This window comes from Salmo salar, chromosome ssa20 (assembly GCF_905237065.1).
Source record: "Salmo salar chromosome ssa20, Ssal_v3.1, whole genome shotgun sequence".
Taxonomy (NCBI): Eukaryota; Metazoa; Chordata; class Actinopteri; order Salmoniformes; family Salmonidae; genus Salmo; species Salmo salar.
In genome coordinates, this window is record NC_059461.1 from 44,836,864 (window position 1) to 44,852,640 (window position 15,777).

Below are 15,777 nucleotides of genomic sequence, written 5' to 3' on the forward strand. Positions count from 1 at the left end.
AGCATGGTCGCGAGGCTAACGTTACCACAGCCAGAGATATTAGCACAGAAAAATGGCCAGGTAGCTAAAGGTCGTTAGCTTGCTAACACTCAAGATAACGTTAGCTAGCTAACTTACCTAATTATGATAGGACAACCCATTTAACCTGAATGACCATCAAATGCATAATTCGTAACGTTTGTGACTTACTGTTTTCCGTCGGCCAAAACACCCTTAGCCTGTCGAAATAACGTTATCCGTTTCTCTCGTCAGTCACTCGGTGGCACTAGAACACTTGCAAATATCCTAGTGGATTTCACGCGCTGGTGGCGGGAGAATTAACCACTGGCTGGGTCAAATATCCATAGCCCAACCTCAATTACCCATCATCAACAACAACCCAACCTCCCAATACAACCTCTTCCAACACCACGAGTATGGGAAGTGAATCCATCTGCAAAAGTAAAGTTTTGCTCTTATGTCAGATCAACTCATATTGTTGCTAGCTACAGTACCTTAGCTGTTGTGCTAGCTAACATGATACTGCATATTGACATGCATATTGGTATTAAAAGACAGCAAATGATTAAGCTAAAAGTGTTTAAGCAAGTGTTAAGTTAATTAACTACCTATCACATGAATTGTGAGAAGAAAAGAAATCTGATAGCTAAGATTAAGTTAGCCAGTCAGTCAGTGTCGCTGACAGAATGAAACCGACAAAATGTGTTTCGCTCTATCCCATAAAACATGACATTGCTAACTAGGCATCATTTAGCTAATAACATGTTGAAGTTTAATTAATCAGTTAGACACTCACCGGATAACTTTGGTAGGTACTGTAGCTCGCTAAATAGCTTGGTTTCCATGTTCCAAATGTTTCTAATCACCTTGATTGGTCATCAACGGTTATTGGTTTTGGAACTCATGTGTTTACCAGAAACCGCTTCTGGTAAACTGCCACTAGTGGCAATAAATACTATTGTTGGTAAAGGTTTGCTGCAGATTCACCACTAAATTGTGGCACACTATTTAGTTTGCCACAAATTTGCTGGAAGTTTACAGCAACAAATTCATTTCTGTAAGGGGGACTTTAAAATATGGCTATTATATTAGGTTGATATTAAATATGGTTACTATTGTAATGACCTGACTAGATCATAAAGGAACAATTGTCCAGACAGAGGGTTGAGTTTACGAATATACGGTTTATTAACCCAACTTCACACAGGCTACTGTTTGGCCGTAGCCCACGCCAAATAAATGAAGGATACCCTGTTAAACAACCGTGACCTTCTCTTGTGAAGGCCAGACGTAAGAGAGAGAACAATGGCTAAACCTGGTCTTAACTTCCAGTGCTCCATCCCCCTGCCTAACCCCCCTCCACGCCACTTCGCCAACCACCAGGATGCCCTGCGTCAGAACATTCCAGAAATTCCCATGATTGGCAGATAGCAGGTTGATTGGCATGTCGGACCCCGCAAACACTGGGTACTGGTAAGTACAACACAACCAACTAATAGCCTAACACATAACACACAGCTGTATGTGTGGGTCACTACACAGCCCCCCCACCACAAAGTCCCTCGTCCCCGAGGGAACAAACAAAGTCTCTGAAGCAACCCGGAGGTCTCCTTTGCCTGCGTGGCCGTGATGGTTGCAGAGTGTCCAGATGTGAAACGGGGCTCCATCCGTGGCAGGGGGCTGCCCCTCTGGGACCCAGGGGATGTAGGCAGGGATATGGGGGATAAGGATGCGGGAACGGGGAATACAGTCCGTGGCTCCGGGGAACCATGCGGTGACACAGGGAGGGAGACAGGGGGAGTGGGCTTTCTGGAGCCTTGTCTGTGGCACCTGGGGTTGGGTGCCTGGAGAATGGCATTTCCAGAGAGGGGAATTGTGGGTGTCCCTGCGGTTTGGGGAGAAGAGGCCCCTCTGTATGGGGCTAGCCTGTCCAGGTGCAGTGCCACCTTTCTCCCCCTTGGAGGAAGCTGCACCTGTTAAACAACCTCCCCTACCCTCTCCAGGACGCTGAAGGGTCCCACCCAGTGACTGTCCAACCTGGGGCATCTGCCTTTTTTTCTTAGGGGGCTGTAGACCCAGACCAGCTCCCCAGCCACAAAGCGCCTTCCCCGGGTGTGCACGTCATAGTTCCTCTTCTGCCTCACACCTGCATTCACCAGCTGCTCTCTGGCAAAGGTGTGGGCTGTCTCCAGGCGGTCCTGGAGTCTCCGAGCATACTCCGACCCCGGGTGAACATGAGGGCTATCCAGGGGCCGACCAAACGCCATCTCCGCAGGTGTGCGGATCTCTCTCCCCAGCATGAGGAGGGCAGGCGTGCAGGAGGTGGAGTTTTGGACAGCGGAGCGGCATGCCATGAGGACCATAGGCAGGTGCTTGTCCCAGTCACGCTGGTGTTTGGCAGAGACGATGGCCTGCTGCTGTCCAAGCGTTTTGTTGAAGCGCTCCACAAGCCCATCACTTTGAGGATGGAGAGGAGTAGTGCGGGTCTTGTGCATACCCAGCCTCTCACACATGGTGGCGAACACACGGGACTCAAAGTTTCTGCCTTGGTCGCTGTGGATGGACTCCGCAGCTCCAAACCTGCTGAACATCCCCGCTGTCAGGGCGTCGACGATGGTCTCTGCCTTCTGGTCAGGCAGAGCATAGGCCTCGGGCCATTTTGTGAAATAGTCCATGGCCATGAGCACCCAGCTGTTTCCACGGTCTGTGGTGGGGAACGGCCCAACTACATCCACTCCCACCCTCTCCATTGGAGCCCCCACTGGGAACTGTTTGAGCTGAGCATGAGAGCGGCCTGGGGGGCCCTTTCTCGCTGTGCAGTTGTCACAGCAACGGCAAAAGTCCTCCACATCCCTCTTGTGCTGCCCCCAGTAAAAGCCCTGACGGAGGCGGCAGAGGGTTTTTGTGACCCCCAAAGTGTCCGATCCCCACCCCCCCCCATGAATACTCTGGAGCACAGCCTCCCGCAGTGCTTTTGGGACCGCCACCTCTCCTCTCCCGTAGCTGACTCCTTCCATGCCCGCTGTAGCACGCCATCAGCCAGCCGCAGTCTCTCAAACTTTGACCACAACCCTTTGGTCACGAGTGAGAGCGCTGTCACCTCTTCCCACAGTGGCCTCACCTGCGCCTCTACCCACTGTAGCACTGGCTGTAGGTCTGTGTCCCGACCCTGCTTCTGCCCCCATTCAGCCACGTTGACAGTCTGCAGCTCACAGCAGACAGGCCCTCTCGCCCGGCACACTGTGGCACAGACCCCCTCCTCTGCACACAGCTCTCTCTCACGTCCCTCTCTCCGCTCACAGTAGCGGCAGCCGTCTGCAGTACAGGGCCGACGGGACAAGGCGTCGGCGTTGCAGTGGCGTGCCCCTGCCCTGTGCACCACTGTGAAGTCATACGGCTGAAGCTCCTATAACCAGCGTGCTACCTGCCCCTCTGGCTCTCTGAAAGACATGAGCCACTGGAGAGCAGAGAGGTCAGTCCTTACAGTAAAGGGCAGGTCACCCAGGTAGTACTTGAAGTGTTTGATGGAAGCCACAACAGCCAAGAACTCCCGCCAGATGACACAGTGGCGGCACTCATGTTTCTCAAATGTTTTGCTGAAGTAGGCCACCACTCTCTCCCCCTCTGGCCCCATCTGGGCCAGCACCCCACCCATGCCCACATTGCTCGCGTCTGTGTCCAGGATAAAGGGCAAGGTGAGGTCGGTGGGGGGGGGCACGTTTGAGGGTGTTGAAGGCCTCCTCACACTCCACTGTCCAAGTAAAGGCCTTGTCCTTCGGCAGCAGGCGGTTCAGGGGATCAGCGATGCTTGAGAAGCCCCATACAAACCTCGTATAGTACGAGGCCAGGCCCAGGAAGCTCTTCAGCTGACGCTGGTCAGTAGGGGTGGGCCAGTCTTGGACAGCCCCTACCTTATCCTCCATGGTGCTGATACCCTCCTTCCCCACTCGGTGGCCCAAGAAGGACACCTCTCTCCTCATAAAGTGGCACTTCTCGGGGTGGAGCTTCAGACCTGTGGCAGCCACCCACTCCAGCACATGCCGTAGCGCCACCAGGGCTGACTGGAAGGAGCTGCCATGGGCCAGGATGTTATCGAGGTATACCAGACACTGCTGTCGGAGGATGCCATCCAGCACCCTGTCCATCAAACGCTCAAAAGTAGCTGGAGCGTTGCACAGGCCAAAGCACAGGAACTTGAACTGCCAGTGTCTTCGGTTAGTGGAGAACACAGTTTTGGCTCTGGCCTCTGGGGAGAGGGGCACCTGCCAGTAGTCACTGCGGAGGTCTAGTGTCTTTGGGGTACCATTAAACTGAAGACATGTTTATCAATTAACTCCCTGTAATTATTATCACGCGATTAAACTGATTAATCGTTTAATTGTAATTAACTAGGAGATCGGGGCACCAAGGAAAATATTCAGATTACAAAGTTATAATTTTCCTAATATAACTTTCCTACATTATAACATTATATATTATATTCTATTATAGTATAGGCCCATTATCTTCTGGTTTAAATGGTGTATTTTACCTCGCGTCCAGTCTCATTCCAAACGTCGTAAATTGTTGTATCTGCACGAACCCAGTCTTTACTAAAATCATCCATACATCAATTGTCTTAAAATCATTTATTTACTAGACTAAGTAATTCACAGAAAGTATACAAACAGTAATTATCGTCACAAAGAATTGGTAGAGTAATGTGTCCTAGTGGTCTAAAACAGGCATGGCTGGTGTCTTGTTAACAATGTGTCATAAACGGTCAGCTGAGGACACAGAAAGTTCATTAATATTAACAATTGACATGCTAATCCTTTGCACATGAACGCTCACTCATTTGAGAACAATTGCAATCAATATATATTTACGCTCAGTGTGTCGTCGGGATCCTTGTTGGAGCGTCGTTCTGTTGGAGGGTTTTCTCTCTCTCACTTTCTCTCGGTTAGAATGGATCTTTCAAAGCGACATTCATTAATGTCGTCATAGAATGGATGTTTCGTTGGTCTTCGCGTTCAATGATATAATTTACTTAGCTGCAGACTAATAATTAATATCAAAGACTTGTTCTTATTCTGTCGGTATCAATAGTCTAAAAGTTAACCACGTGGTATAGTTCACTTTCAGTAGAGTACTTGGATGGTCAAACCTATTGGCCAACTCGCAATGGAGTGGAGGCCGGGTCTGTTAGAAATGTAAATCAGGGTGGGTTTTATAGTGAACATGTCACATGACGCCTGGTCCTGTCTGTGTCCCTGGGGGCGTGCCGATGACTGAGTTAAGCTTGGTACAGGAATACAATTCTATCACATTAACATCAGTACATAGCATCTCAATGTATTACAAAAGCTTTATCCTTATTAATACATTCTATACAACCATGTGGATGCAAGTCTCATCGCTGAGGCTATTATATAAACAGTTTTATGGTAATATGGCTATATTGTCTCTTCTGAGTATCACAAAATTGTACCAAGCGGACCAGTTCGTAGCTGGATTCTTCACCAATCTTCCATACCTTCTCCAGAACACAAATGTCACTCGGTTCCCCAATTATGTGAGTTGGAAGAATTTCCTGTGTCTCTCTATGGGCCATGTGGCCAGAGACTCTTCTCTGGAATTTTACCACTCCTTCACACAGGGACTGGGTGGGGGAAGGTAGGTTGGGGGATGGTGCAAGGGGGAGGGGGTAAACTGTTCTCCCTGTACTCAAAGAGGCCAACATCATGACACGACCAACACCCCCCCCTGGTGGTTTGGATCTTGTTTATCCTGCAAGTTACAAATCAACATAAAATCATGACCACGTGATGTCCCGTTGGTAGATCATCGTTGCAGTCCCCTCTGGTGGTTGAACTGTTATAGGCTCTCTGGAAGCGGAGCAGTCCACCACAAGGATGGGCAGTTGATGTCCGGTTGGTGGTCGCCGTTGCGGTCTCCTCTAGTGGTGTACCTTGGTAGGTTCCCTGGAAGCTGCAAAGTACCCCAGGAAGGGCCAGGGGATGTCCTGGTTGGTGATCGCCGTTGCGGTCCCCCCCTCTGGTGGTTTACCTTGGTAGGCTCTCTGACAGCGGGCATGCCGCCACAAGGATAGGCCGTGGGTGTCCGGATTTGGGGTCGCCGTTCCGGACCCGTCGTCCAGACTGGAAGATCTGGGCAGTAACTTAGGCAGATGTTAACAACGCACACACACTCATGAAATATATATAATTACATTCATTCCCCAATGAGCGGCGTTGTGGCACTAAGTGATGGTTGTATGGGTACTTTGTTTATGGCTCTATCACTTCCTAAGTGTCAAAGGAACTGAACCGAAAAGTGGTGGTCCTAGCATAAATCCTAATTGGACGTTCCGTTGTGCATGTGCGCTTATGCTTACACAAGCGCGCATGTCAAGGGAAGAAAACCAAGTGTCCGGGCAGATTACAACTTGTTCAGAATGAGTCTGACGTAGTCAGGTAATTTTCAGGTCAATGCCTGGAGGTCAGTCAGAATTGGTGTCAAGGGAGTCTGTAGTGGTTTTACTACCAGTCACTGTCTTCCACTATTGTAGTGGCGATAGGTATGAAGTCTGTTTCATAGCTATGTTATCCACGGAGGAGCTAACCTCACATGGAAGTACTCTTTAAGTATTGGACCAGTCATACGTGGTGTGATCATGGTTCATGACTTCTAATAATTTTCCTCCTGAATGGAGGGTCCTATTTATTAGTGACATGTGTGTTAACCATTGGAAGAGTGCACTGGAGATTCCCCTCCACGTGTTGCACTCTGAGTCACTCCTATGTCGCTGCTGTCAATGGTAATTTGATTGGTTAAGTCTAACATTCTTACTGATTGTAGCTGGACTGACTGTTGCTAGTATTGGTACTGGTACTCAAGGGGTCCAGTTGTCCTACAGATTTATTCTGAAATATTATCTACCGGAACACATGATTGGAGCATTTTACTAGTTGTATTGTAGTTGAACCTACACATGGCAAGGAATGACTATTGATGCCATTTGTTTTGGAGGTGGACAAGTCCACTGGACTTCCTTTACGACCAGTGTGGTACACCTCAGTACTATCTTAGATGTCTTCTAAGATAATCCCCATCTAGGGGCCTGTCTGCTCCTCACTGTTCTCATAGGAGAGTTTACAACTAGATTTGATTTATGCTCTGGCGGCCTCGTACGGTGTTGTCCGTAGTCTTGACCCCCCCCACCGGCCTTGATGAGGCTCATCATGGGTCTGGGTTACTATTCCCCCCCTTTGTGTCTCGGGACCCCCCCACCAGCGGGTGGTGTTGGTGTCCGATGCGCAAATGAAAAGGTCGGACCCTATGTACGAGTTGTCAGCGGCCGTGTTGTTATGAGAATGGCTGTAACCTTTCAACCAAATCTCCTGGTGTTTGTGCTTCAAAATGCTCAGTGGCTGTCGAGGCATGTCAGTCACCACCGCGTCCACGTGTGGCAACCTCTTCATTACCTGCAAACTGAGACGAGGATATCTTTCTGTGATATCGCAAAGTGTTTCACCAGTGGGAGTCATCGGGTCAGTTGCTGGACTGATGCCATTAGTGTCATTGTAAGGGGTGACAGTCCCCAACACAGCAGAAGGTGTATCATCGGAAGCAGAGTATACTCTGCGCATCGATGTTTTTCTTGCTGAGACGGCCGCAGTGCTTACGGAAGTGTCCAAAGGGCAAGAGAAGTTCATCTCAACTATCGTATTGCACGACTGCAAGGAGGAGGGAAGTTGCTTATTCACAGAGACAGCTGGCTCGAAATCATGAAAAGAATGGTCAATCAGATTGGCTGATGGAATGTGTCGAGATATCGTAATATCTCCGTGGATCGGATTCTGTACCAAGAGGTTTCTAAACGTCTTTTTCCCAAGGGGTGCTTTCGACAGATACCCCTCGTGAAGGACTGCGTTGCAGCTAGCGTTAGGGGAAGACAGTGTGGTCAGTGGAGAAGGCACTGTGGCCTGTGACCATACCTGGTTGGTTTTCCAATCCATCAATGGGAGTAACCGATCCATCAAGTCTGCTCCAAGTAGCAGGGGTACAGTTTCGAGGCTGGTAACATACACAGGGTGAATGAGCGATACGTCCTGGAAGTGTAGTTTCAGCATGACTCTCAATGTGAGAGGCGAGGTAGTCTGAGTGACCCCTCGAAGTGTAGTGTCGCATCGTTCCACTTTTAACCAACGTTTAGTTGGCTTCAAAGCCCTTTTGAGATCATCAAACAATGTTTGAGAGATGAGGGATATTGTCGCACCCGAATCAATTAGCGCATGACAAGCTAAGCAGTCCTCCAGGACTGTTTCCAGGTATGGCCGTTTAGATTCGTGGTTAGTGGACATATTCCCCACAAAGTGGAGTGGTCGTTCGCAATGACGTGATGTGCCATGTCTGTTCAAGATGGAAGCAGATTGACTTTTCCGATTTTGAGTGGGCTTGGCTTTAACGAAGCGTTTGACCTTTATCTTCGCAACTTTTGTATCGGAGTCTATAGACAGAGCCCGGGGGCTTGTTTCTTGATCAAGCGGGCCCTGGATAGGGTCTTGAATGAGAGCGGGAGAAATTTGAACTTTAACGTCCATGCTATGGGTGTTAATTCCAGCGGACCTGGTGTCCGGTAATTCCCCGTCTAGTCCTTGTGACTTATCTTTTACCCTTTTCTGAAATTGTTCTCGCTTAAGTTCTTCCTGTAGTGGGACTTCTGGAGAACATTGGTCTACGTTTTGATCGTCCTTCAACCCTTTGTTACCCTTGTGCTCTGACACTTTTTGTGGGTTGGGTGCAGGAACGTAGCGAACGGGTCGATTGTAGCGGTAGTCATGTTGATGGCTACGTACTTTACAGTTATTTCGACCGCGGAGGTTATTGGAACCATGGTTTCGTGGTAGAAACTGTTGTTGTGCGTCATCTCTCGACGCTCCAATACCTGATAATGCACCCTCTAACTGGAGTGAGTGCTCCTGGTCAAACTTCAAAACCGAGTGGTCAGGGATCTTAGCATTGTGAACTTTTGATGCCTCAAAAGCTGTGCTTGCAAGCTCTCTGAGTTGTAAGATAGGCAAGCCAACGTGGGCGGCAGGGCCCAAGTAGGTAATGAAGGTGGGATACATGTTCGACAGAAACATTTGTTTGAATGGTAACAGCTCTTCCATTCCTGTTTCTGTGAGTAGGCCAAAGTAAGCTGAACGAAGCCTATGATAGAAAGCTTGTGGGTGTTCGGTCCGAGCTTGTTTGACGGTGTTAGCCAGTGAGCTATTGTGTTTGCGAGTCGCAGAACCACTGAATTCTAATATCAAAGCTGTGGCAAGTTTAGCGTAGTCATTTAGCATGTGTTGCTGTTGTAGGCGAATGAACCTCGTCACGTGTCTATTCGACGTTCGCTTCAACAGGTAAACCCTGTCAAAACCCGTAGCGTTCGGGTAGCTTTCCAACGCGTCCTCTATGTCAGCTAGGAACGTCTCAGTATCGTTTGGCTGACCTGGAATGGGGTCAAAGGTGGGGAAATTCTTGACGAGTTTGTCAAGGTATTCCGCGCCAAGCGGGCGGAGAGGGTTGGCCGAAAGGCCAAGAGAAGAAGCCAAGCCTTGTTGTTGTTGTTGTTGGCCAAGAGGCTCCATATTACTCAGTGCCGAAGGGCCAAGAGGAGAAGACTGAGGGACACATGAGGGAGGCAAGGTCTGAAACCTATTGTCTTCACTCCTGTGAGTACAGGGCTCCGGTTGCTTGGATGGGTTGTCGCGCTGTAGAGCGTGACCATTCTGGATTTCCTCCAGATGGTACCTAAGGGTGGAATTCTGCTGCATTGCAGAGTCCACTTGAGCGCTTAGAGTACTGATTTTGGACATGTGAGTGTCACACCTGCTCCTTTCGGTCTCAAACTTATCTGTCATGGTTTGCAGATAGACGTCTTGAGTACGGAGCGAGAGATTCAGTGATGAGATTTCCTCTGCTTGCTTAGGAATCAAGATTTCCATCCTCATCACCTGAATTCTCTCATCATTCATTTGGTCAGCGACTTCAATAAGTTCTGCTGATTTATCATCCAACTTTGTCACTGTGTTCATTAACTGATCGTCTTTGGTCTGCAGCGCTTTGAGGAGAACCGTGTTATTTTGAGAAACATTCAACAAAACAGCATGCATGTTGTCAAGTTGAGCGCTCCTGTTTGTAGATAACTCTTCAGATTTATCTAGTTTGGCGTGGACATCATCGTATTTAGTTTTGGCTAAATCGAGTTGTTCCTGTAGCATATGATTTTGTTCCTGTAGAAAACGATTTTGTTGAAGAGCTTGTGCATCGTCATACGTTTTTGCAATTACATTTAATTGTTCAGTTTTCGAACGCAGTTCCATAGCTAGCAGAATTTTTCCCTTGTCTGCATTGGTCATTGGTTTCCCGGTTCTCTCCACCTGTCCCTTTATGTCTACCGTTACCTGCTCGTGCTTCAGCTGTGCACTGCGGTATTGGACAGATGGCAATCTCGGATGGCAAGACATCAGAGCTAGACTGGAGAGAACCTTTACGAGGCCTGCGCCCGATGGTTGATTTTGGAAAACATTGTTGTCTGCTTTTCCACTAATGGCATAATTAGGGTTGTTATCGCTGCTGAGGTCAGAGATCAATCCATTTACGGGTGGAGGTTCACTAATTAGCGGGCGAGTGGGGACCACCCCCTCTGATAGCTTGCACATTATTAGAACATTTGAAAGGAAAAAATGTTTTTCCTAATTTTCCAAAATTTGGTTTTGGAATGTGGGGAGCTGCAAAGACGATTTTAATCTATTTATAGACGTTAATGAACCATCAGTACTATACAGTACTGTGGAAGTTGGACGTGAATGAATTTGCAAAAGCAAATTGAATTAATCAATGCCAATGATTAGTCCTACCTGGGTAGGCTATCTGGGTATTAAACTTGAATTACCTGAGAGGTTGCTTCATCCAGGTTAATATGCAAAGTTTAAGTTGTCTCATTTAATTGGAAGAACCTAGAAAGGTATGTTCGAAAATTTAACTTATTAAATTGAATGAGACGATAATCCATACAATCTCCATTGATTGGATATCATAAGTGTAAACCGTAGGTCAAATGTTGGGACCCTTCACCACTAGGGTACGCTCCTCCCTGGGGCTGAAGCCACATGGGATTCACTCCCGTGAGTAATGGGTTTTACTGAATGTGTTTTGCTAAAGCAGATTTTACTGATTAATCTATTTCTGATATATCAAACCTGTATAGGTTATCTGGGAATTAACTTTCAATTAACCTGAGAGCATTGCTTCATCTAAGTTAAGTTTGGAAAAAGTTAATCATGTCTCATTGTAGACGCCCAATCAATTTTGGATATTATTTAAAAGATCCACTTGAAAAGGTAAATCTGGCAATTTCACTTGTTAGTTAAATTGAATGAGACGTCATATCCAGTCAATTGCGATTGTCTGGATATTTTACCGTGATCCATGTTTGGATTTCCCCAAGAGATGTACTGGCAATTCTTCACCACCAGGTGAAGTACAAAGGTCGGGACTCCCGTCGCGCCAGGCAGAGAGATTAAAACGTGGCACAGGGAGAGGAAATGTTCCCTCTCTGTTAGCTTGCAGTAATGCTAAGCTCTTCCTAACTTTGTTCAGGAGTATCACTTCCAAGCACCAAAATAGGGTCCTTTCACTATGGAAAGGGTGGGTTTTCTAGTGACGTCTCACCTTAACCCCATTCAGCATATTCTGCTAGCGTTTATGCTGACCGGAGCGACACGGTACTTAAATACAGATACGCATACGGTCTGCCCACACTGTCTTAGTGCGGTAGGCAAATTATTCGGCTCGGTTACCGGACAGTTAACTTCTAATTTCTAACCTTACTCTAGAAGTCAATATTGACCGACAGAAATAGTATCGTTTGGCCTAACGGACTAAATCTGGAATTTATCCCTCACTGCTATCGACATAAGACCGGAGCCACTCTAAATAGCTTCTCCCAATGGAAAATACACAATCACTTTGTTTAGATAGCAGGCTGTTTGTACAATTCTGTTTGCACAATTGATATATAGAATTTCACAGCAAAGTCCAATTCTATCTTAGATTCCTCGCACGGGGGCTCCAAATATGTATTATCAAAATGACCCAACGTGCGTTTTAGTTTTAGAGTCCTCAAACGGGGGCACCATAATATGTCGTGTCTTTGGGGTACCATTAAACTGAAGACATGTTTATCAATTAACTCCCTGTAATTATAATCACGCGATTAAACTGATTAATCGTTTAATTGTAATTAACTAGGAGATCGGGGCACCAAGGAAAATATTCAAATTACAAAGTTATAATTTTCCTAATATAACTTTCCTACATTATAACATTATATATTATATTCTATTATAGTATAGGCCGATTATCTTCTGGTTTAAATGGTGTATTTTACCTCGCGTCCAGTCTCATTCCAAACGTCGTAAATTGTTGTATCTGCACGAACCCAGTCTTTACTAAAATCATCCATACATCAATTGTCTTAAAATCATTTATTTACTAGACTAAGTAATTCACAGAAAGTATACAAACAGTAATTATCGTCACAAAGAATTGGTAGAGTAATGTGTCCTAGTGGTCTAAAACAGGCATGGCTGGTGTCTTGTTAACAATGTGTCATAAACGGTCAGCTGAGGACACAGAAAGTTCATTAATATTAACAATTGACATGCTAATCCTTTGCACATGAACGCTCACTCATTTGAGAACAATTGCAATCAATATATATTTACGCTCAGTGTGTCGTCGGGATCCTTGTTGGAGCATCGTTCTGTTGGAGGGTTTTCTCTCTCTCACTTTCTCTCGGTTAGAATGGATCTTTCAAAGCGACATTCATTAATGTCGTCATAGAATGGATGTTTCGTTGGTCTTCGCGTTCAATGATATAATTTACTTAGCTGCAGACTAATAATTAATATCAAAGACTTGTTCTTATTCTGTCGGTATCAATAGTCTAAAAGTTAACCACGTGGTATAGTTCACTTTCAGTAGAGTACTTGGATGGTCAAACCTATTGGCCAACTCGCAATGGAGTGGAGGCCGGGTCTGTTAGAAATGTAAATCAGGGTGGGTTTTATAGTGAACATGTCACATGACGCCTGGTCCTGTCTGTGTCCCTGGGGGCGTGCCGATGACTGAGTTAAGCTTGGTACAGGAATACAATTCTATCACATTAACATCAGTACATAGCATCTCAATGTATTACAAAAGCTTTATTCTTATTAATACATTCTATACAACCATGTGGATGCAAGTCTCATCGCTGAGGCTATTATATAAACAGTTTTATGGTAATATGGCTATATTGTCTCTTCTGAGTATCACAAAATTGTACCAAGCGGGCCAGTTCGTAGCTGGATTCTTCACCAATCTTCCATACCTTCTCCAGAACACAAATGTCACTCGGTTCCCCAATTCTGTGAGTTGGAAGCATTTCCTGTGTCTCTCTATGAGCCATGTGGCCAGAGACTCTTCTCTGGAATTTTAACACTCCTTCACACAAGGACTGAGTGGGGGAAGGTATGTTGGGGGATGGTGCAAGGGGGGAGGGGGTAAACTGTCCTCCCTGTACTCAAAGAGGCCAACGTCATGACACCCCCTAACCAGGTCCAGTGACTCATCGATACGTGGTATGGGGTATGAGTCCTTCCTGGTTACCTCATTCAGCCACCTGTAGTCCGCACAGAACCTCAGCTTGCCCCCCTTCATAGGAACCATGACGACTGGCGCCGCCCAGGGGCTGTCTGAGGGCTCGATGAAGTCTGCCCGCTGCATCTCCAACACAGCCTTGTCTGCCTACTCCTGGCGTGCCAGCGGGATACGGCGGGGACGCATCTTGATGGGTCGAGCATCACCTCTGTCGATCTCATGCTGCACCAGATGAGTCTGACCCACCTCTAACTCACTCAGCGCATAGCTGTCTCTGAATTCAAATAGCAACTGCCACAACCGTTCCTGCTGCTCGGGGTCAAGACCAACACAGTTCCTCCCCCATATCTCCCTCACTGCAGACAGTGTCCTCTCCTCTCCCATCTGGGGTAGCTGGGCTGGGGTGGCGCGGCCCGGGCTCACAGAGGGATGTGTTGTGGAGGTAGCTGGGGGAATGTAACTCACAGCCGTAGGTGACAGAGGGGCTGGGGAAAAGTCACAGATGGATGTGGGAGAGGGGGGACAGCCATGAGTCTCTGCTGCTTTAACTGTTGGAGTAAAGGATTTGTTGGGTTGAGTGAATGTGACATTAGGGGGGGCCATGGTGACTGCCGGCCCTCACTGGAAGCTCAGTGTGCCCCCATTTAGGTCTAACTGGCAGACTGTGCTCCTAAGAAAGTCCCACCCCAGGATACAAGGGTCCTGCACAGCCGCCACCCATACAGGATGACGCACAGTCCTGCCCCCTACTGTCAGAGTCATTATTCCCTTCCCTTTCATGGGTGCCAGCTCACCTGTGACTGTGCAGAGCTGCACTGTTGTGGGCTCACACTGAGTCCAACCTGGCACAATATCCAGCCTCGCCAGGGTTACTGTGGACCCAATGTCCACCAGGGCAGAGCAGGACACACCCTCCACAGTGACAGGGACATGACAAAGTCCCCAACACAGGTCCGGCCCACCACAACAACAGGCTCCATCAGCTTGCCCTCGTCTGCTTCTGGGGGAAGTGGAGCCTTGCTTCCCCATCTGTGCCGGTGGGCTCCTCCTGAAGATGATGGTGGTTGGGAAAAAAAGCCAGGGGTCCGCACTACCCGGTCTATGCGGACCCTGAGCCGTTTCCCTGAGCTCTGGGGAACATGGGGCAATCCTGGCACAGATGGCTGGCCACACACCCAGCAGACCCTGGGACCAGGGCGTGTGTTTCGTGTCGCCTGTAGCGTCACAGCACGAATGAGTTCAGTCATTTCAGCCACCCATGTAGGCTTTTCCGTCTCTGGGCAGCTCTGCCCCCCAGCCCGCACAGTGGGTCTGTCACCCTGCACCCCCACCAAAGCCCCAACTGAAGCCCCAGCCGACACCAGCTCCCTCTCCAAAGCCATCTCTAAGGCTATCTGCAATGACTCAGGATGAGCCAGCTGGGTCTTTTGCGCAACTCTGTAGGAGAGAGCGCCTGTATGAACTGGTCCCGTGCTAGCTCGCTCTGCACGGATGGGGGGCATGTGAGCATATGCCCGCCGAGAGAGGCTCCCAATGTCATTAGCTAGCACCCATAGAGGCTCTCCAGGCTGCCTGCGTCTATTACTCAGTTCGGAGCCCAGCAGCCCGGGCTGTACACACTGTCCAAAGCGCCTCCTCAGTGCTCCCACTAAAGCCCAATAATCACGTCTGTCCTCGGAGCTAATCAATATCAAACAGACCAGAGCATCATCCGTGAGGCATAAAGCCAACTGCAGTGCCCTATCTTCATTCGACCACCCCCCAAAATGCGCTAACAGTTCAAACTGAGCATGAAATGCTTCCCAATCCGCCTTACTGGAATACTTCAGGGTCTTAACAGATACGGACGCAACTGGGAACTGGGCGCCGCCATGTTTGTTTACATCCTGAGCCCCAGATTCCTCATCCTGCCGCGTCGACGTCACCCCTTCGGCCAGAATCCGCGCCGAAGCACAGTCGACGAAGCACTCATGCCCGCTTCAGCCGCCATCATTCTAACGTCCTCCCTCAAGCGGCCTCTGGGCTCCATCGCCCTGGCGATCCCCCCTCAGCCAGATCTTCCGACGTCCATGCACAAGCACCTCCTTGGCCATAATCGTC

General features: G+C 48.2%; 1 pseudogene; it reads right to left on the reverse strand.

The window, feature by feature from the left end:
- Positions 1-1,500: 1,500 nt before the first annotated feature.
- LOC123729169 (uncharacterized) lies at positions 1,501-15,059 on the reverse strand (annotated as a pseudogene).
- Between the last annotated feature and the right edge of the window lie 718 nt (positions 15,060-15,777).